The sequence below is a fragment of the Sciurus vulgaris genome, assembly GCF_902686455.1.
Source record: "Sciurus vulgaris genome assembly, chromosome: 5".
NCBI lineage: Eukaryota > Metazoa > Chordata > Mammalia > Rodentia > Sciuridae > Sciurus > Sciurus vulgaris.
In genome coordinates this window covers 119,340,622-119,363,104 of record NC_136465.1, presented here as the reverse complement: position 1 = coordinate 119,363,104, position 22,483 = coordinate 119,340,622, and the positions used below count along the sequence as shown (strand labels likewise).

General features: G+C 39.0%; 1 pseudogene across 1 annotated transcript; it reads left to right on the top strand.

Moving 5' to 3' along the window:
* The first annotated feature begins 747 nt into the window (after positions 1-747).
* LOC306661110 (WD repeat-containing protein 36-like) lies at positions 748-22,444 on the top strand (annotated as a pseudogene). The gene is made up of 2 exons: positions 748-817; positions 19,582-22,444. The product of its transcript is annotated as a WD repeat-containing protein 36-like (transcript).
* Positions 22,445-22,483: the final 39 nt, after the last annotated feature.

Sequence of the window (22,483 nt, the reverse complement as noted above, 5' to 3'; positions counted from 1 at the left end):
ACAAAAGATATTATTCTTCATCACGAAATTAAATTGCACAGAAGTAGAAGTTCAGTTTCTAACTTGATAAATTTACAAAAAGTTGGTTCTGTAGGGAACAGGGTTGGGGTAAGGTGGGGGTGCCTGGGGACACAGACAGGGAGGAGCTCTCCATAAAGGAGACCTAGGAAGGTTTAGTGTTAGAGGGAGAAGTATAAAAAACGAGGGAGTGGTCAAGGGTAGATACTACAACAACATCAGTTGAAGTAAAGGCTGACCAGCATCCATCACTTTTGCCATTCTCAGGTGACAAGGGCTGTTTTCAATGCTGACAAGAGGAGTTAAATAATTACATTGACTTGAGGAGGCATGAGGGTCACAGACAGGGGCAGGGTGAGTGTAAACTACTCTACTGAGGAATATAATTCCAAAGAGCAAGATACAATATCTAGAAAGAGGTACCAGGATACAGAAGAAGCCTTGTAGACAGTGGAGTATCTAGGCTTGGGGGAAGAGGCCATGGACACACATAGCTAAGAACATGGGCGAGGGAAGGGATAATCATTGGAGTGAGACAAGGGAAAGAAACTGGATTCAGAGCCCAGGAGCAGGAATGAGGAAGGGACACTTTATTAAAACTACAGGGGGAAAATTATGTTGATGAGTGCAAAAAGTATGAAACAGAGGGATTTCTCATTTGGTTGTAGGATCACGGCATTGAGAACAATGATGACTACTTAGAATAACCCCTGAGGAAATGGGAGACAGATGCGTAAGGACAAAGATGCTGGTACAGTAAGCTCGGAGCTCCGCTGCCAGCTCAATAGTATACTAGCAAGTGAGTGACTGAAACAAGGGGTCATGGGTCTATTCTCTCCTGGGAAGAAAGTGAAGGCAGAAACAGGTTGAGAGATGGAGGACACTGTGAAGGGTCTACTCTCCACATGAGGTCAAAGAACATGATCTGGGAAGACAGAAGGGAGAGGCCTAAAAAGATGGGACAACATTAGCAGAAAGTAGGTACTGGAACAGAGAAATCTGTAGAGAGCGACGCTGAGGGCTCAAAGTTCAGATTGGTGTTTTGATCTGTGGTTGCCTTAAACAGAAATGAAGGTCACTGATGTTGGAGAGATCAAGAAAGTGTTTGAATACCTGGGAGGCTGAGGTAGGAAGATCACAAGTTTGAGGCCAGTCTGGGCAACAGAGAAAGTCCCCATTTTCTCAAAAAAGAGTGTGTGTGTGTGAGAAACTAAGATATTGTATCATCTCCATGAACACTGAAGATACCCCAAACAATGGCAGGAAGAACTAAACCAGATGAAAAGACATAATGGTATGATGGGCGTTTGATTCTCGGGAGTGCAGGCTCAGTGGTTATATAAATCCCAGCACTTTGCTCTCCTCTAACCATGGTGGCCTAGCACAGCACCATACATAAGCCAGCTGAAGTATCTCCCCACCCCCTTCTCCCTCCTTTCAGCAATACAAAACAGAACAAAATGCAAAGGATGGTTGAGACACTTATATTTCAAAGTGGCACCCTGCAGACCTGACAAGGTATTCTTCCTATTGAGAATCTTTCTCTCAGCACCCCCCAAAATTCTCCCCCTAAATTGTCTATTTCTTTGAGTTAGCTAGAGTTGGTTTCTGTTGCTTGCATCTAGAGAGCCCTGACTAACACCAACTGTAAAATGATTACATAACCTGGCTTGCCTGGGGCAGTCCAGTTTGTGCCTGTCATCCAAGTGTTGTATCTGGTATAACAGGCATCCTATTCTTCTTTTTTTTTTTTTTTTTTTTTTTTTCCTTGGTGCTGGGGTTTGAACAGAGCCTTGTGCTTGCAAGGCAAGCACTCTACCAACTGAGCTACATCCCCGGACCGGCCCCCCCCCCTTTTTTTTTTCCTTTTTTAATTGAGTTTTATTCATAATTATTAAAATAAACCAAGATAGTTTTGGAAGACTTTCACTTTGGCCTTCTACCTTTAGCCATGCTTGTCTAGTAACACTAAAGTGAATTCTCTCTTTTTTTTTTTGCGGTACTGGGGATCAAACTCAGGGCCTTGTGCTTGAGCGGCAAGCACTCTACCAGCTGAGCTATCTCCCCAGCCCATGAATTCTCATTTTAACAGATAGTGACCAAAAGAAAAACATCATTAAATGCATCTGTCTTTTCCTAATCCTTTCCAGGGAGTTTAATAATGAAACAAAATGTAAAGTGGGCTTGAACTTGAGCAGATCCAGACAAGCTAACTCTTTCTAGTCTCAAATGGTCATGGGGTAAGTATTCCATACTGCCACCCCTGTTGGTCACTTGGTGAACAAACCAGCTACTTGTGCACAGTCTATGTTATGGCCTGTGAGATGCACATGCCCTGAGCTAAACACTTCGTAGGAGTAGTGAGAAAGTATAGCTAATATTATATGAAATATGTTTGGGGAAAAGGCTGACTAGCACTGCTGGAGTCCGAATTCTGTAGATTTGGGTGGTTTTATATGATACAATTCTTACAACTAATCTTTTATTTTATTGCTTGGTGATACTTTTTTATTTTGCAATAAGCCTTTGGGGGCATTAGATTTGTTTTTTGTACCAGGACTGAACCCAGGGGCACTTAACCATTGAGCGACATTCCCAGTCCTTTTTAATATTTTATTTAGAGACAGGGTCTCGCTGATTTGCTTAGGGCCTTGCTAAGTTGCTGAGGTTGACTTTGAACATGAAATCCTCCTGCCACTGCCTCCCAAGGTACTGGGATTACAGGTGTGTGCCGCCATGCCCGGTGCGGGTATTATGCTTTAAAAGTGCAAGTTTAATTTGAAAATTAAAGAATGGATTGCTATTTCTTTAGAAAGTTAATGATGAATAAAACTTGCATGAAATTTTTGTTGACCACCTGGGCACAGTGAGTACCTGTAGTCCCAGTTACTCAGGAGGCTGAGGCAAGAGAAGCTCTTTTTTTTTTTTTTTTTTTCTTTTTTTCATACCAGGGATTGAAACTGGAAACACTTACCACTGAACCACATCCCCAACCTTTTTATTTTTTATTTTAAGGCAGGATCTCACTAAGTTTCTTAAGGCCTCACTAAATTGTTGAGGCTGGCCTCAAACTTGCGGTCCTCCTGCCTCAGTCTCCCAAGTCACTGGGATTATAGCCATGTGCCACCACGCCTAGCCAGAAGGAACTCTTGATCCCAGGAATCCAAAACCAGTCTAGGCAACACAGCAAGATTCCTTTTCAAAAAATACATGTATTTATTGACTATGGGGGCTATCCTGATAATACTGACCGACCCCATGAAAGCTGAAGAAACAACTATTTCAAAAGCTAATCATTAAAAAGCTGGGGTTGTGGCTCAGTGGTGGAGCACTTGCTTGGCATGCATGAAGCACTGGGTTCAATTCTTGGCACCACATACAAATAAACAAGAAAGGCCTAAACAGTTAAAAATATATTTTTTAAAAAGTAATTATTGTTTTAAGAAGCCTGCACCCCACTACAAATAGCTAACATTTGCAGTTGTAGGCAATATATTTACATATAATTCTGTGAAGAATGACTTATCATTTTGAACAAATGACAGTGTTACTTCCAAATTTTCTTATCATACATGAAAAATTAAGCCAAAGTTATTGGTGTGTCAACTCTATTAGCAATATAACTTCACAATCAGCTGAATCATGCTATTTTATGTCAGTATTATCATATGACTCAAATAGAAAATGAGTGAATTTCAATAACACTTTGATTTTTTTAAATCCAATTATAGAAATCAATGTAAAAATTTTGGAAGTTAATTCAAAGATGAAAAAACAGGTACCATTGAGAATGTTACTGTAAATTCAGTTTTAAAAGTTCAGCATTAAAGATAAAGTTACTTCGTTTTGGCAGTCGTCATTACAAGCACAAAAGTTTATAAAGTACAGTATCAGTGAGAACAATGTTCTTGTTAAACTAAAAACTTATGGAGGAGAAATGTACTTGAATTTGGTTGTTTGCTTCCAAACAACCTGTAATCTTCTACCAAAGAAATTAGAAGCTGTCAAAATTTACCAGTGTTTTAATTTATACACGAAATAGCTGAACTATAAAATTGTTGTGGCCAAATTGAAGTTTAAAAAAATAAATGTTTTGTAGAAAAATTTACCAAGATGAGTCCATAAAGCAAGTGTCAATAAATTTCAATGACGAGGTTCTCTGACTACATGATAATTATGCTACAGATAAATAGCTAAATGAGTGCTAAGAAATCCCCATGTGTTTGAACACAGTATTGAAAATGCACAAACTACTCCCATGTAACAATACTTACAAATCTAGTAAGCAAATATTTTAGTCAACTTTTTCACTACTGGGACTGAAAGACCCAACATTATTACCCCATGTACATGTATGATTACACCACTGGTGTGATTCTGCACCTTGTACAGCCAGAGGAATGAGAAGTTGTGCTCCATTTGTGTACAATGTGTCAAAATGCATTCTACTGTCATGTGTAACCAAGTAGAACAAATTAAAAAATCTAAAAATAAATAAATAAAAATACTTTGGCCTGGCAGTGCACCCTTCTTTTTCATGCCTATAATTAATTAGGTTTTATCACTGTAATTAGGTTTTACAACAATAAACCTTTGTTGAATTGCCTTGTAAATCATTTGGTACCCCCATGTGTTTTTAGCTTTTGTTAATAAGTTCTCTTAAGTTTTTATTGCATTTTGTTCAAAATCAATTGGAAATCTGTATACAATATTCAATAAATAGAATACCATTGTTGATGCTTTTAGAAAACTGCATTATTAAAACAAAGTTTTGGGGCTGGGGAGATAGCTCAGTCGGTAGAGTGCTTGCCTTGTAAGCACAAGGCCCTGGGTTCAGTTCCCAGCACCCAAAAAAAAAACAAAAAAACAAAGTTTGTAAAAAGCAAGACATTTAAGTTCATCCCTGCAGGACTGGGATGTAGCTCAGGGTGGAACACTTGTCTAGTATGAGTGAAACCCCCGTTCATCCTCAGTTCATTCCCACAAAAAAAAAAAAAAAAAAAAAAAAAAAAAATCCCTTCAAAAGCAAAAGAAAAACAAGACAAATTATAATGAGGACTCAAATTGAGTACACGGCTTGACTTTGAAATTCTATAATTGGATTTTGGACTCTATGAATTCATGTCTATATGCTTATATGGATTTATGAGAAGAACCTTTTGTAGAATCTCTACTTTTCTTATTTTTTATGGTTTTGATATGGGGACTTGAACCCTGCAGCACTTTAACACTGAGCTACATCCCTGGCCCCGAAACCTCTATCTTTAATGAATAAACATATCCTATTCCAGAACAAAATGAAATTAAGAGTATTTATGATTCTGTGATCATCAGTTAAGTATTGTAGGGGATTTTTAAATTTGTTTTGCCAACAATATTCATTGAAAAAAGGTACTCTGAATGTAGCCAAAAAGTATTTGTGAAATATTTGAGCTAATATATATATAATCTTCAATACAAAAAAATTTTAAATATCTTCTATTTAATTGAATTTCCTCTGAAAGTTACTAAGTAGTCAGTACCTGTAGAGAAAGTTGTTTCTCAATTTAAAATATTATGGACTACAGAAAAAAGTCAATTAATGTTTGTCAATAATTTTAAATTTATTAATTTGTTATATGCAATTTTATAAAAAAAATTTTTAAATAAGATCATATTGAAACAGCTAATATCCTCATTAAAAGAAAGGAACTAGTACCAAAAATATGAATTCAGTTAAACTATTGTGTTAGTCAACCTTCTGTCACTATGATACTTGAGATAATCAATTTATGCAGAGAAAAGATTTATTTCGGTTTATGGTTTCAGAGGTTTCAATCCACTGTTGTGGGGTCTGGTTATCGATGTATAGTGAGACCACCAAAAACTAAAGTAGGAAAAAAGTTTATTTTGGGAAAAGAGGAAAAAAAGAAAAAGAAAACAGACTGACATGTCAGGACCACTACTCCAAGTGGGACAGCAGTAGTAGTGAGAGACTTCAGCAAGCTCATTTTTAAAGTGAAAGCCATTAAAAAATCCTGGCAGGCTTACAATAGGGGCCTTTTTCCTTTTTTTTCCCAAGGAGTGCAAGCAGCCAGCTCCAGCTTATCTATTTCAGGCTGCACCTGGCAGGTTAAGAGGGTGAGCTAGGCGAGGGGAGCCAGACCACCCATATCTGAAACCGGTAGCTTCTGGGGCCTCTGAAGGGATGGGTTGCTTCACAGAAATGGTCACAATGTCCTTATCTCATGGCCGCATTATTTTATCTCAGATACTGTCCTTGTATTTACCACAGTCAGCACAACTCAATGATTTTATTTGCACCCATTTTGGTTTGGTTAATCTTAACGATATATTTGTTTTATATCAGAGGGTCTCTACCTTTTTCTTTTTATAAGGGGGTCTCACTCGCTCACATCTACAATCAGTTGACTCTGTTGCTTTGGGCCTGTAGCAACACATATAGTGAGAGTATGTAAAAACCACTCACCTCTTTACAAGGAAGTAAGAAAAGGGGAAGAAGCAACCAAAGTCCCACAATCCCCTTCAAGGACATACCCCCAATGACTAGAAAATCTCCTGCTAAGTCCCACCTCATAAAGTTTCTACAACCTCCCAATAGTGCCAAATTGGGGACCAAGACTTTGGGGGACCTTTGGGTGATATTCCAGATCTAAACCATAGCAGCTATCTTAATGTTTAAACAATCAATAGAAAGAAGGTTTTGGGGGCTAGAGTTGTGGCTCAATGGTAGAGCATTTGCCTGGCATGTGCGAGGCACTGGGTTCGATACTCAGCATCACATATAAATAAATAGAACTTTAAAGTTCCATTGACAACTACAAAAAATTCTTTTTAAATAAAAGAAGATTTCAGATGTGAGGCAGTGGCACATGCCTGTAATCCCAATGACGCAGGAGGCTGAGGCAGGAGGGTTAAAATTTGATGTCAGCCCAACTTAATGAGACCTTGTCTCAAAATTTGAAATGGGGTAAGGGGTGGGAGTGGGATGAGAGTGGGGTGGGGGTGGGGAGGTAGAGGATGAAGCTCAATTGTAAAGCACCCCTGAGTTCAAGCCCCAATCCCACAAAAAAGAAAAGACAAGTCTTCACACTTTAATAATCAGAGATATGGTATTATTTTTAGAAAGAACTTTATTTTACAAAATAGATTTGAGTAGGATTTCAGCAGTATTTTAACAAACTAAAAACTAATTTATGGTCTGGTGGTGCACATATATAATCCCAGCAACTCGGGAGGCTGAGGCAGAAGGATCTCAAGCTCCAGGCCAGCCTGGCCAACTTGAGACCTTTTCTCAAATTTAAAAAGGCCTGGGGATATAGCTCAGTGGTAGTGCACCCCCGGATTCTATCCCCAGTACTGGGGAAAAAAAGAAACTAATTTATCTGTTAACAAATATATCAAAAATTATGTAACTTTATTTTACTACAGATTTTTATTTCCAAAAATGTTCTGATTTTGACCATACATTATTTGATTAACTTATATTTGGGATTATATGCCATTTATAACTTTTTTCCAACTAATATTATATCTTTAATGGCTTTTCATATTTGAAAAAATCTTCAAAACAACTCATTGTGTTTTCTATTTAGAATGTGCATGTCTACCTCTCAGCATTTGACTCATCCTTCCTTGACAAGAGTTTAAAATAAACAACTTGTCTTAAAACCCAAAGATAGGGATTTAATATTATGCCATGTTAGGATTTGCTTTTTTCAATTTGACATATTGGTGCTGGAAAATTGTCTATTTCCACTCATTCCACAGATATTTACTATGTTTATATCTGGCTAAACTCAGAGGTGGGTACCTGAGGGGAATCCTGCTCTCCATCTAAAGTGGGAGAGAAGTGCGTGGATCAAAATAGAAAGCAGTTCCCAATAGCGTTGATGAAGTGTCACGGTAATCCCAGGAGGAAAAGGTCTGCTGGTGGGTCATTTTGGAAGATAGAGATAGCATGGACTGAGGTAGGATATTTGGATTTGATTATTTAAAACCATACTGCATCCTTCTCCACTTATCAGAGAAAACATTCGGCCTTTGGTTTTTTGGGTTTGGCCTATTTCACTTAGAATATGTTTACCCTATGTATATGTGTGATTACTTGAATGGGGTGAATCTACATTGTGCACAACCATAGAAATGAAAAGTTGTACCCCATTTGTGTACAACGAATCAAAATGCAGTCTGTAAAAATTTAAAATTTTTTCATTAAAAATAAATAAATAGGGTTTCAAGATGGCGGCCTAGAGGGTGGCTGCATTTCATGTTGCTCCAGGACTCAGGATTCAAAAGAGGAGATATTGAGACACTTGGGACCAACTCAAAGCAGCCGGGTGACTCTCACCCGTTGGGAAGGCGTCCCGGATGGGACGGTGGTCCCGGAACGCAGGAAACTTTGTGAAGTAGAGCTGCCGGCGAGACACCCCTCCCCCCGCTGGAGCAGTGAACGCGGACAACTGGGAGCGCCGTAAAGGAGGCCGCTCGGCACAGCGCTGGGACTCGGAGCAACCACTGGGGCTCCTGCGGCTGCCCAGGGGAGGAGTGGCGAGGAGAGCTGTGTGGACTCAGAACACCGGGGCCTGCCCTGAGGAGGAGGAGGAGGAGCATGGCCACTTGGATTCAGAGTGACTGCACCAGAGTTACAGGCGGTTGCCAGAGGAGAAGCCACGCGGCGAGCTGTTTGGACTCTAAACGACCGCTTCTGAACCCCGGGGCCTGCCCTGAGGACGAGGAGGAGGAAGAGGAGCACGGCCGCTTGGATTCGGAGTGACTGCACCAGAGCTACAGGCGGTTGCCAGAGGAGTTGCTGCGTGGCGAGCTGTTTGGACTCAGACCACTTCTGAACACCGGGGCCTGCCCGGAGGAGTAGGAGGAGGAGGAGGAGGAGCGCCGCGGGTCGTTTGGACTCGCAGTGACTGCATTAGCGCTCCAGGCGGCTGCTCAGAGGAGAAGGCGAGTGGTGAGTTGTTTGGACTTAAAGTGACAGCTCCTGAACACAGGGGGGCTGCCTGGAGGGGAAGCGTGGTGGGTCGCTTGGTCTTGAGTGGCCGCACCAGAGTTCCGGGCGGTTGCCCAGAGGACCCATGCAGCGGGTCACGTGGATTCAGAGCCACTCAGAGCGACCGCTCCTGAACACCCGGGGGGTTATCTGGAGAAGGAGGAGGAACGGGGAGGGTCACTTCGACTCGGAGTGATTGATTGCCCAGGGCTACGGGTGGTTGGTGGGAGGAGGAGGCACGCAGTGAGTTTCTTGGACTCCTAGTGACCGCACCGGAATACTGGGCGGCTGTCTGGAGGAAGAGGCGTGTGGCGGGTCTCTGGGACTCAGAGCGATTGTACGGGGCCCCAGGTGGCTGCTCAGAGGAGGGGCCGCATAGCCAGGCGATTAGGTGCAGAGCAGGGTCCCAGGATCTAGGAGGCTTCTTGGTGGGAGAGCCGCACAGAGACTGGCTTAGGGCGAAGCGAAGGTTCCAGGCCTGCGGGCAGATTCTCTGAAGAGGGGCAGCCTAAGGAGATTCATCAGCGAAGGGTGAGGCTCCCAGGCCCAGAAGGTAGGGCCGGGCCCCTGGGAACTTTGCAGAGGAAGGCAGCCCAGCCCAGGCGGTAGCTGTAAATTGAGGGGAACCTCTAGGAGGGAACTGACCAGCGAGACCTCCCCACCGGGTGAGTCTTCCCTGCCGGGTGAGGTTTCCCCACAAGGACGGTAAAACCAGAGACTCAGGTCCAAACAGGCCTTGCCTCAGCCCGCAGCCTAGGTCCCCTTTGGATGACCATTGGTCACAAGTGGAGGCACCTCTGCCCACTAGCAGGGATTATACCCCACCTGAAGGCCACCACTCCTAGAGAGGCAGCTTCCTTGTGGAGCACCGCATTATCAACTTCCTCCAAGACTTCAGCCTACTGAAGGCTAAGGGGGGATATATATAGAAATCTTCAGGGACATTGTAAGTCAATAGAGGAAATCTGCAATATCTCAGCGGTCCACTGATACCTGAACAATATGAGAAAGCAAGGAAAGAAAATGCTGCAAACAAATCTAGATGTTACATCAATAAAACCCAATGACAGCATGGCAGAAGAAATGACAGAAAAGGAGTTCAGAATGTACATAATTAAAATGATCAGAGAAGCAAACGATGAGATGAAAGAGCAAATGCACGCACTGAATGATGAGATGAAAGAGCAAATGCAAGCATTGAATGATCGCACCAATCGACAATTAAAGAGCAAATACAGGAAGCAAAAGATCATTTCAATAAAGAGTTAGAGATATTGAAAAAAAAAACAACAGAAATCCTTGACATGAAGGAAACAATAAACCAAATTAAGAACTCCATAGAAAGCATATCCAATAGGATAGAACACCTGGAAGACAGAACCTCAGACATTGAAGACAAAATATTTAACCTTGAAAACAAAGTTGAACAAACAGAGAAGATGGTAAGAAATCATGAACAGAATCTACAAGAACTATGGGATATCATGAAAAGGCCACAATTTAAGAATTATTAGGATTGAGGAAGGCCTAGAGAAACAAGCCAAAGGAATGAACAATTTATTCAATGAAATAATATCAGAAAATTTCCCAAATCTGAAGAATGTAATGGAAAATCAAGTTCAAGAGGCTTATAGGACTCCAAATACACAAAATTACAACAGACCCACACCGAGGCACATTATAATGAAAATACCTAACATACAAAATAAAGACAGAATTTTAAAGGCTTGTGAGAGAAAAGAACCAAATTACATTCAGGGGAAAAACCAATACGGATATCAGCAGATTTTTCAATCCAGACCCTAAAAGCTAGAAGGGCCTGGAACAACATTTTTCAAGCCCTGAAAGAAAATGGATGCCAACCAAGAATCTTATTACCCAGCAAACTACCTTCAAATTTGACGATGAAATAAAATCCTTCCATGATAAACAAAAGCTAAAAGAATTTACAAAAAGAAAGCCAGCATTATAGAACATTCTCAACAAAATATTCCATGAGGAAGAGATGAAAAACAAAGAAGCAAATCAGCAAAGGGAGGAATTATCCTAAAGGAATTGTCAAATAAAGGAGGAACAAGTTGTGTCAAACAAATAAATAAATAAAATTTAAAAAATGAACCAAATGACCGGGAAACCAAATCATATCTCTATAATAACCCTGAATGTTAATAGCCTGAATTCATCAATCAAAAGACATAGACTGGCAGATTGGATTAAAAGAAAGATCCAACAATATGTTGCCTGCAAGAGACTCACCTCATAGAAAAGATACCCATAGACTAAAGGTGAAAGGATGGGGAAAAACATACCATGCACACGGACTCAGCAAAAAAGCTGGAGTATCCATCCTCATTTCCGATAATGTGGACTTCAAGCAAAGTTAGTCAGAAGGGATAAAGAAGGTCATTTCATACTGCTTAAGGGAAGCATAAATCAGCAAGATATAACAATCATAAACATCTATGCCCCAAACAGTGGCTCATCCATGTATGTCAAACAAATCCTTCTCAATTTCAGAAACCAAATAGACCATTAACACAATAATACTAGTGTGATTTTTAACATGCCTCTCTCACCACTGGACAGATCTTCCAGACAAAAATTGAACAAAGAACCATAGATCTCAATAACACAATCAATAATTTAGACTTAACGGACATTTATAGAATATACCCATCCAACCAAGAGTGAATACACTTTCTTCTCAGCAGCACATGGATCCTTCTCTAAAATAGACCATATATTATGCCACAAAGTTAATGTTAGCAAATACAAGAAGATAGAGACACTATCATGTATTCTATCAGATCATAATGGATTGAAGTTAGAAATAAATGAAAGAGTAAAACACAGAAGACACTACTCCAACACTCTGGAGATTAAACAATATGCTATTATATGATGAATGGATAACAGAAGATATTAGGAAGGAAATTAAAAAATTTTTAGAGGTAAATGAGAACAAAGAAACATCATATCAAAATCTCTGGGACACTATGAAAGCAGTACTTAGAGGGAAATTTATTTCATGGAGCGCATTTAATAAAAGAAATAAAACTCAACAAATAAACGACCTAACACTACAGCTAAAAGCCCTAGAAAAAGAAGAACAGACCAACACCAAAAGTAGTAGAAGACAGGAAATAGTTAAACTCAGAGCTGAAATCAATGAAATTGAAACAAAAGAAACAATACAAAAAATTGACAAAATAAATAGTTGGTTCTTCGAAAAAATAAACAAAATTGATAAACCTTTAGCCACACTAACAAAGAGAAGACGAGAGAAAACCCAAATCACTAAAATTCGGAATGAACAAGGAAATATCACAACAGACACGATTGAAATAGAAAACATAATTAGAAGCTATTTTGAAAATCTATACTCCAACAAAATAGAAAATTTCGAAGACATCAACAGGTTTCTAGAGACATATGAATTGCCTAAACTGAACGAGGAGGACATAAACAATTTAAATAAACCAACTTCAAGTACTGAAATAGAAGAAGTCATCAAAAGCCTACCAACAAAGAAAAGTCCGGGACCAGATGGGTTCTCAGCCGAGTTCTACAAAACCTTTAAAGAAGAGCTCATTCCAATACTTCTCAAAGTATTCCATAAAATAGAAGAGGAGGGAACCCTCCCAAACTCATTCTATGAAGCCAATATCACACTGATACCTAAACCAGACAGAGACTCATCAAGGAAAGAAAATTTCAGACCAATATCCTTAATGAACATTGACGCAAAAATTCTCAACAAAATTTTAGCAAATCGCATACAAAAACATATTAAAAAGATAGTGCACCATGATCAAGTGGGTTTCATCCCAGGGATGCAAGGTTGGTTCAACATCAGGAAATCAATAAATGTAATTCACCATATTAATAGACTTAAAGTCAAGAATCACATGATTATTTCAATAGATGCAGAAAAAGCATTTGATAAAATACAGCACCCCTTCATGCTCAAAACACTAGAAAAAATAGGGATAGTGGGAACATTCCTTAACATTGTAAAGGCCATTTATGCTAAGCCCATGGCTAATATCATTCTAAATGGTGAAAAACTGAAAGCATTCCCCCTAAAAACTGGAACAAGGCAGGGATGCCCTCTTTCACCACTTCTATTCAACATCGTTCTTGAGACTCTGGCCAGAGCAATTAGACAAACCAAAGAAATTAAAGGGATACGAATTGGAAAAGAAGAACTCAAACTATCCCTGTTCGCTGATGACATGATTATATATTTAGAGGAACCTGGAAATTCCACCAGAAAACTCTTAGAACTCATAAGTGAATTCAGTAAAGTAGCAGGTTACAAGATCAATGCCCATAAATCCAACGCATTTTTATACATAAGTGATGAATCTTCAGAAAGAGAAATTAGGAAAACTACCCCATTCACAATAGCCTCGAAAAAAATAAAATACTTGAGAATCAATCTCACAAAAGAGGTGAAAGACCTCTACAATGAGAACTATACAACACTAAAGAAAGAAATTAAAGAACACCTTAGAAGATGGAAAGATCTTCCATGTTCTTGGATAGGAAGAATTAATATTGTCAAAATGGCCATACTACCTAAAGTGCTATACAAATTCAATGCAATTCCAATTAAAATCCCAATGACGTACCTTACAGAAATAGAGCAAGCAATTATGAAATTCATCTGGAAGAATAAGAAACCCAGAATAGCTAAAGCAATTCTTAGCAGGAAGAGTGAAACAGGGGGTATTGCAATACCAGATCTTCAACTCTACTACAAAGCAATAGTAACAAAAACGGCATGATATTGGTACCAAAATAGAAAGGTAGATCAATGATATAGAATAGAGGACACGGACACAAACCCAAATAAATACAATTTTCTCATACTAGACAAAGGTGCCAAAAATATGCAATGGAGAAAAGATAGCCTCTTCAACAAATGGTGCTGGGAGAATTGGAAATCCATATGCAACAGAATGAAACTAAACCCATATCTCTCACCATGCACGAAACTAAACTCAAAATGGATTAAGGACCTCAGAATCAGACCAGAGACCCTGCAGATTATAGAAGAAAAAATAGGTCCAAATCTTCACCTTGTTGGTCTAGGATCAGACTTCCTTAACAGGACTCCCATAGCACAAGAAATAAAAGCTAGAATCAACCACTGGGATAGATTCAAACTAAAAAGCTTTCTCTCAGCAAAGGAAACTATCAGCAATGTGAAGAAAGAGCCTACAGAGTAGGAGAATATCTTTGCCAATCATACTTCAGATAGAGCACTAATCTCCAGAATCTATAAAGAACTCAAAAATCTCTACTCCAAGAATTCAAATAATCCAGTGGACAAATGGGCTAAGGAAATGAATAGACACTTCACAGAAGAAGATCTACAAGCAATCAACAAACATATGGAAAAATGTTCAACATCTCTAGTAATAAGAGAAATGCAAATCAAAACCACCCTAAGATTCCATCTCACCCCAATTAGAATGGCGATTATCAAGAATACGAGCAACAACAGGTGTTGGCGAGGATGTGGGGAGAAAGGTACACTCATACATTGCTGGTGGGGCTGCAAATTAGTGCAGCCACTCTGGAAAGCAGTGTGGAGATTCCTTAGAAAACTTGGAATGGACCCTCCATTTGACCCAGCTATCCCACTCCTTGGCCTATACCCAAAGGACTTAAAATCAGCATACTACAGAGATACAGCCACATCAATGTTCATAGCTGCTCAATTCACAATAGCCAGACTGTGGAACCAACCTAGATGCCCTTCAATTGATGAGTGGATAAAGAAACTGTGGTATATATATCCAATGGAATATTACTCAGCCATAAAGAATGATAAAATTATGGCATTTGCAGGCAAATGGATGAAATTGGAGAATATCATGCTAAGTGAGATAAGCCAATCTCAAAAAGCCAAAGTACGAATGATATCGCTAATAAGTGGAGGATGACACATAATGGGGGGGAGGGAAGGGTTAGTGTTAGGGTTAGAGTTAGGGTTAGGGAGGGGGGCAAGTATGGAGGAAGGAAGTACTGTATAGAGGGTAAAGAGGGGTGAGAGGGGTGGGGGGAAGGGAAAAAATAACAATGAATCAAACAACATTACTCTATGTAAATTTATGATTACACAAATGGTATGCCTTACGCCATGTACTGAGAAACAACATGTATCCCATTTGTTTACAATAAAAAAAAGGCAAAAAAAAATAAAATAAAATAAAAATAAATAAATAAATAAATAAATATAAAACCATACCGCAACTCCAAATCTTTATTTAACATTGTTTTATGGGGGTTATTTAGGGAGATAACTAAACTGGTTTTTCTTTTTATTTTTTATTCATTCACTCAGTGAACATCTATTGTGCCAAGTCCTGACAGGCTCCAAGGGAATACTAAGTCTTTAACATTTTTACTGGCTAGTGTAAGAGATAGCTAAGTCTCTGAAGACCTTCATTACAGTGTGACAACTGCTATGGCAGCGGCCTTATGTCCTAATGCTGTCTGCTATAACAGAGAAGGAACAACTCATCCGACTTAAAGAAAAAGGAACCATTATAGGACTTGGCTTCCTCCAACTAAAGTAAAAATATGACACTATCAAGAGCTGCCTTCTTGCTACTTTTCAATAATAAGCTATACCAGTGGGAAGAACATTGAGCTGGCCCTTCAGTTTGACAGAGGCTATGGGTAATGTCCTCCCCCTACAACTATTTTTCGCAAGTGTTTTTCCTCTACTCCCAAAGAACAGAACCCCCACCCAATTAGCAGCCTAGCTTTTATGGCCTGACCAGAAATGTAAATATTCACACCATCATAACATTAATACAAATTATAAAAAATTCAAATATTACAACACATGCAATCAGAAAGCATACGATCACACACATCCTGAGTTAAACCCCAATTGGTATTATTTCTCTCACACCATTACAACCTGCCAACTCATGCCCACATGACCATGCAACCCAGTGTGTATTTGTATATACATTAAATTGCAATTTTTCAGAATTTCCTACTATATATGCAACCAATGCTATTCCAATGTTTTTTACCTTTAATAATGTATCTTAGGACCACACCCTTTGCTTGAAGATAAGAAATTAATGACTTAGAGATTTTCTGATTCATTAATGGAAGATCACAGTTTTGTTCATACTGGCCCAGCCACATGTACATGAGTATTTAGAGGCTACTGGCCCTTTACACAATAGTATTAATCTGAGGGGGAAACTCAGTATGCATAAGAATATATCTCATTCTTTTGAGTTTTTGGTCAGCAATTTAAATTCTTTTTGCAGTGCTGGGGATTGAACCCAGGGCTATAGGGCTTAGCGAGGCAAGCACTCTATCCACTGAGCTATCTCCCCAGCCCTAAACTATTATTCTTCTTCCTAGAGTTTAATTATCAAGGAACACCTTCCTCATAGCCGTTCAATGGTGCATGCCTGTATCCCAACTCCTTGGGGCTGAGGCAGGAGGATCACAAGTTTGAGGCCAGCCGGGGCATTGTAGCGAAACCCTATCTCAAAATAAAAAATAAAAAGACCTGGGATGTAGCTCAGTGGTAGAGCACTCATGGGGTTCAATTCCCAGTACCAAACACATCAAATCTTCCACTGAAAGTCAAGCTTTACACTTCATCTAACTTTTAGGCTCTACATTTGCCTCATTGCAGCAAAAATTTAGGTATGTACGTATGTAATTTATTTATTTATACTCTTTATATTGGCACTAGGGATTGAACCCAGGTGTGCTTAACCACTTAGCCACATTCTGGTCCCTCCTTGCCCCTTTTTTTTTGAGACAGCTTCTTGTTAAGTTGCTTAGGGCCTCACTGTGTTGCTGAGACTGACTTTGGAACTTGACTTTGAACTTGTGGTCCTCCTGCCTCAGCCTCCTGAGTTGGTGGAATTATAGGCACGTGCCATCACACCCAGTCAACAAACACTTTAAAACAGTATTTGGAGACTTAGATAGGAGGATCAACAAGTTTCAAGGCCAGCCCTGGGCAACATAGTGAGACCCTGTCTCAAAATAAAAATAAAAAGGGCTGGGGATGTAGCTCAGTGATAAGTGTCCCCTAGATTCAATCCTCCGTACCAAAAAAAAAAAATTTTTTTCGCTTTTCACAGTAGTATGTATTCCACTTGAATGTTTTTGTACATGGCATGGGTAGGCATCCAAGGCTACTATTCCCCATAATGAAAAAAAAATTGTCTACCACCACTTATTGAATACATTTCCATACTACCTCATTATGCTTACTCTGACATATTGTTTCCATACATATGTCAGCTCTTCACTCTGTTCTTTACATCTATTTGTCTACCTTTGTCTTAATCTATTTGTTTATATTATATAACTTCAAATATTAAGTAATAGGAAATTGTATGGTAAGTGTTAATGTTTCCCTTATCTTGTTCTTAAAAATTCTCATGACTGTTCTTACCCTTTTGGCTTCCCTTTTGGCTTCCATTAAATTTGAAAATAAACTTCTCAATCTGAAAAAATAAAGAAAGAAAAAATGCTGCTGAAATTTCAATTGGACTGGAATTACACTGAATTTATAAATTACACGGGGAAACTTATATACCTTTTCATAATATTGAGATTTCCTATTCATGGATATTGTATATGTTTACATTTATTCAGGCTTTCTTCAATGTCTTTAAAGTTTGTAATTTTCTAAGTGAATACATTTTACATCTGTCAGATTTATTCCTAGGTACCTTATACTTTTGTTGTTTGCTATTGCAAAAAGTAACACTTTAAAGTTATATTTCCTAAAGTGAAAACTAAGATATGCTTCAAAATAATCTAGATCTGACTTTAGAACCATGAAAATTTTTTACATAGTCAAAAAATTATGGGCTGGATATAGCTCAGTTGGTAGAGTGCATGCCTCGCAAGAACAAGCCCTGGGTTCAAATCCCCAGCACAGCAAAAAAAAAAAAAAAAAAAAAAAAAAATTAAGTTAATTCAGCATGGGGGGCATATTAAATAATGCAAGAAAAAAAGGAAGTAAACTATATTTCAAATGAATAATAAAAAAATTCCCTGAATGAAAAGGAGGGTAAAGACTAATCTTTGAAAGAAGCACTTTGACAATATATTTGTCTAAAAACAAGAAAGAACTGCAAATAAATACTGATCTCCAACTGGTATTTTTGTTTTTCATATGGCATTGTTTTAGAAATTTTTAAAAATATGAAGCACATAACAAAAGAAATGTCTTATAACTAATTGAATAAATTAAATGTGCCAATTTATCTAGGGCTCATACTAGTTTATTAACTTATCTCTTAACAAGGTATATATTATTAATAATTATCAATTATTAATAGTGCCTCCTTTCATTCTCAAAAGTGTCCCAATTTAGGCAATAATTCACCGTATGTGATCACCCTACAAAAGGAGAAGTCCACAGTGCAGTTTTTTTGTGTGTATGCTGTGGTGAGATTGAACCCAGGGCCTTGCACATACAAGGCAGGAACTCTGCCAACTGAGCTGTATCCCAAGTTCTAACAGTGGGGGTTTCTGAGAAATGCTTTGCTTTCCTCACAGAAGAAGACAAATGTCAACATGCCACTCTTCTCCTTTACACTATTAATCTTTTTTGAGAATCAATATGATGTCTGGATCTTCAGTAACCATCTCACAACTTTGAGGTGACAACCCGGAGGAAAGGCCAAAAAATGCACAGACAGTAACCCTGACACAGAAACCTACCAACTTATTAAGAAAACAAACTCTTGTTTAAGTCACACTATGACCTAAAACCATTTCTCCCACTTGAACACCAGACCAAATCCTCTCTCACCTACTTATTATCCTTTCAGCAATTCTCTGATCTCTCTTCTACAATATGACTTGCACTGAGTACCCAGCACAATAAATGAATAAAAGATCTACCCTGGTTCTATCAGTCTGGAACTTAAGAACACCTGCAATAAAATGATTCTAGGAGCTTCCATAGATTGGGGACATAAATGGCTCACACACAAAAAATCAAGAATTAGAATGGCATTGAGTTTCTTAAAGGTTCTTAATGAATTTACAAGAAAGAGGAACAATATCTTCGAAACTCTAAGAAAATTATTTCCAGCTCTAGAATTGACTTCTCAGCCAATCTATTATGAAAACAGAGACCTGAGTTTTGGCAAGATAAGGGGGAAAACCAAGAGACCATATGTTCCAGGAAACAGAGGATCTGACAATAGGAAAGAGACAAGAAGTCTTAGGAAAATAAACTGAGCACCAGAACTAGAAAGCAACCTTACAGGCCATACAGAAAAAGAACAAAGCTGAGAGGGAGGTCTCCACAGACAGGAGGGAGGGAGTTGAAATGGTATTAATAATTCTGTGCTCTGTTTAACTACTGCTAAATATTACTGGTAGTGTTCTGACAGATCTGAGAAAATAGCTGAAAAAAATTACAGTAAGTAAAACCTTTGCAAATTAAAAAAAAAAAAGCAATGCAATTATGAAATCCAAGAAAAACAAAATGCTACTACAAAGAAAAAATATTTGACCAAACAATAAACAATATCCAGGGACCAGAGCGGAAAGGAATAGGGACGGCGGAGATGGAACGCTCGTGGAAGGCTGCACGGCGAGCGCACTGTTCGCGGGGTTCGGGCCTTGGGGCTTTTTAGTAACGACATCCCGCACGTGGTGCGGTTCAGCTCGCTGAAGCGCCGATTCTACGTGACGACCAGAGTGGGCAAGAGCTTCCACACGTAGGACGTTCAGAAACTTAGTCTGGTTTCAGTAAGTAACTCTGTTCCACAGGATATCTGCTGTATGGCAGCTGATGGAAGGCTAGTCTTTGCTGCTTATGGAATATTTTTTCTGCATTTGCCCGTAATAAAGAGATAGTACATACCTTTAAGGGTCATAAGGCAGATATTCATCTTTTGCAACCTTTTGGGGATCACATTATCTCAGTTGATGCTGACAGCGTTCTTATTATTTGGCACATATATTCAGAAGAAAAGTACCTGCAGTTGACTTTTGATAAATCAGTTTTTAGAATTTCTGCAATTTTGCATCCAAGTACCTACTTGAACAAAATACTTCTGGGCAGTGAACAAGGAAGCCTGCAATTGTGGAATGTAAAATCCAATAAGCTTCTGTATACATTTCCAGGATGGAAGGTTGGAGTGACTGCTCTTCAGTAGGCACCAGCTGTGGATGTTGTTGCTGTTGGTCTCATGTCAGGTCAGGGTATTATTCACAATATTAAGTTTGATGAAACACTAATGAAGTTTTTGTCAAGACTGGGGACCATTACTTCAATTTCATTTCGCACAGATGGTCATCTAATAATGGCAGCTGGAAGCCCTGTGGCCATATTGGACTTTGGGACCTAGAAGATAAAAAATTAATCAATCAAATGAGAAACGCACACTCTACAGCAATTGCCAGACTGACATTTCTCCAATAGACAGCCTCTTCTTGTCACAAACGGTGCTGACAATGCTCTCAGGATATGGATATTTGATGGCCCCACAGGTGAAGGCCCGACTTTTGAGATTCAGAATGAGACACAGTGCTCCTCTTACCAGGATCAGATACTATGGACAAAATGGACAACAATTCTAAGTGTCAAGTCAAGATGGAACTCTTCAATCATTTTCCACAATACATGAAAAATTCAACAAGAGCTTGGGACATGGTTTAATTACAAAAAGAGAGTCAAACGTAAAGGACTTCAGAATACCATGTCAGTAAGACTTCCGCCTATCACAAAGTTTGCAGCTGAGGAAGCTCGTGAGAGTGACTGGGATGGTATCATTGCTTGCCATCAAGGTAAGCTATCTTGCTCAACCTGGAATTATCAAAGATCTACAATAGGTGCTTACTTTCTAAAACCAAAAGAATGAAGACAGATGACATCACTGCAACAGCAGTGGATATAACCTTCTTGTGGAAACTTTGCCATAATTGGTCTCTCATCAGGAACTGTAGATGTGTATAATATGCAGTCCGGGATTCATCAGGGAAGTTTTGGCAAGGATCAAGCTCATAAGGGATCTATTAGAGGTGTTGCAGTGGATGGATTAAATCAGTTGATAATTACAGCTGGTAGTGAAGGATTACTCAAATTCTGGAACTTTAAAAACAAAAGTTTAATCCATTCTGTGAGCCTTGATTGCATCTCCAAATATGATGCTGCTACATAGGGACAGTGGCATCTGGGACTTGCCTTGGATGACTTCTCCATTAGTGTTCTGGACATAGAACCAGGAAGATTGTGAGAGAGTTTTCTGGACACCAAGGCCAAATAAATGACATGGCTTTCAGTCCTGATGGTCGTTGGTTAATAAGTGCTGAAATGGATTGCTCTATTAGGACTTGGGACCTTCCATCTGGTTGCCTCATAGACTGCTTTTTGTTGGACTCAGCTCCTCTCAATGTTACTATGTCCCCTACTGGAGACTTTCTAGCCACTTCCCATGTGGACCACCTTGGAATTTATTTATGGTCTAATATTTCCCTGTATTCAGTTGTCTCATTACGGGCCACTTCCTACAGATTATGTTCCTCAGTAGTGATGCTTCCTGGTACTTGTCAAACCCAAGATATAGACATACCAGAAGAAAATGTAGAACCAAGTGATGAAATGATAGAGTATGATTCCCACCAGAACAGTTGAATGAGCAGTTGGTGGACTCTCTCACTTCTCCCTGAATCACGGTGGAAAAACCTTCTTAATCTGGATGTTATTAAGAAAAAGAATAAACCAAAGGAACCACCCAAAGTACCCAAATCAGCACCATTTTTTATTCCAACAGTCCCTGGCCTTGTACCCAGATATGCTACATCTGAACAAAATTATGATCCCCAGCAAGTCTAAAGTGGTAAATCTTGGATTTTGGCCTCAAAAATCAGATTTTCTGCTTGAACTTGAAGAAGGACTGATAATAATAAGTATGAAGCCCCTCTCAATCTTCTGAAAGAAATGGGGCCCATCAGGAATTGAAACAGAGCTACGGAACTTGTCTCCTGACTGTGGTGGATCTATAGAAGTCATGCAGAGTTTCTTATGATCGAGATGATGTTGGACAGAAAGCGTGATTTTGAGTTAGCACAGGCATACCTTGTATTGTTTCTAAAGTTACACCTTAAAATACTTCCTTCAGAACCAGTACTCCTAGAAGAAATGACAAAGTTGTCATCACAAGTGGAGGAAAGCTGGATTAATTTACAATCACTCTCAATCAAAGCATGTGTGTTTTAAATTATATCAAAAGTGCTTTGTTATAAAAAATAACCTTAAGTGATTAAAGAAAGCAAAGACATTTATTAAATGGGTTCAGTGTTGAAAAAAGTGCAGCACTACATGAAAAGTACATAATTCTCTGCTTTAAATGCTAAATACTTTCTTGAAATAAAATTTCCCCTACTTTTGTTTTGAAACCTTAAAAAAAAAAATCCATATAGTTAACAAAG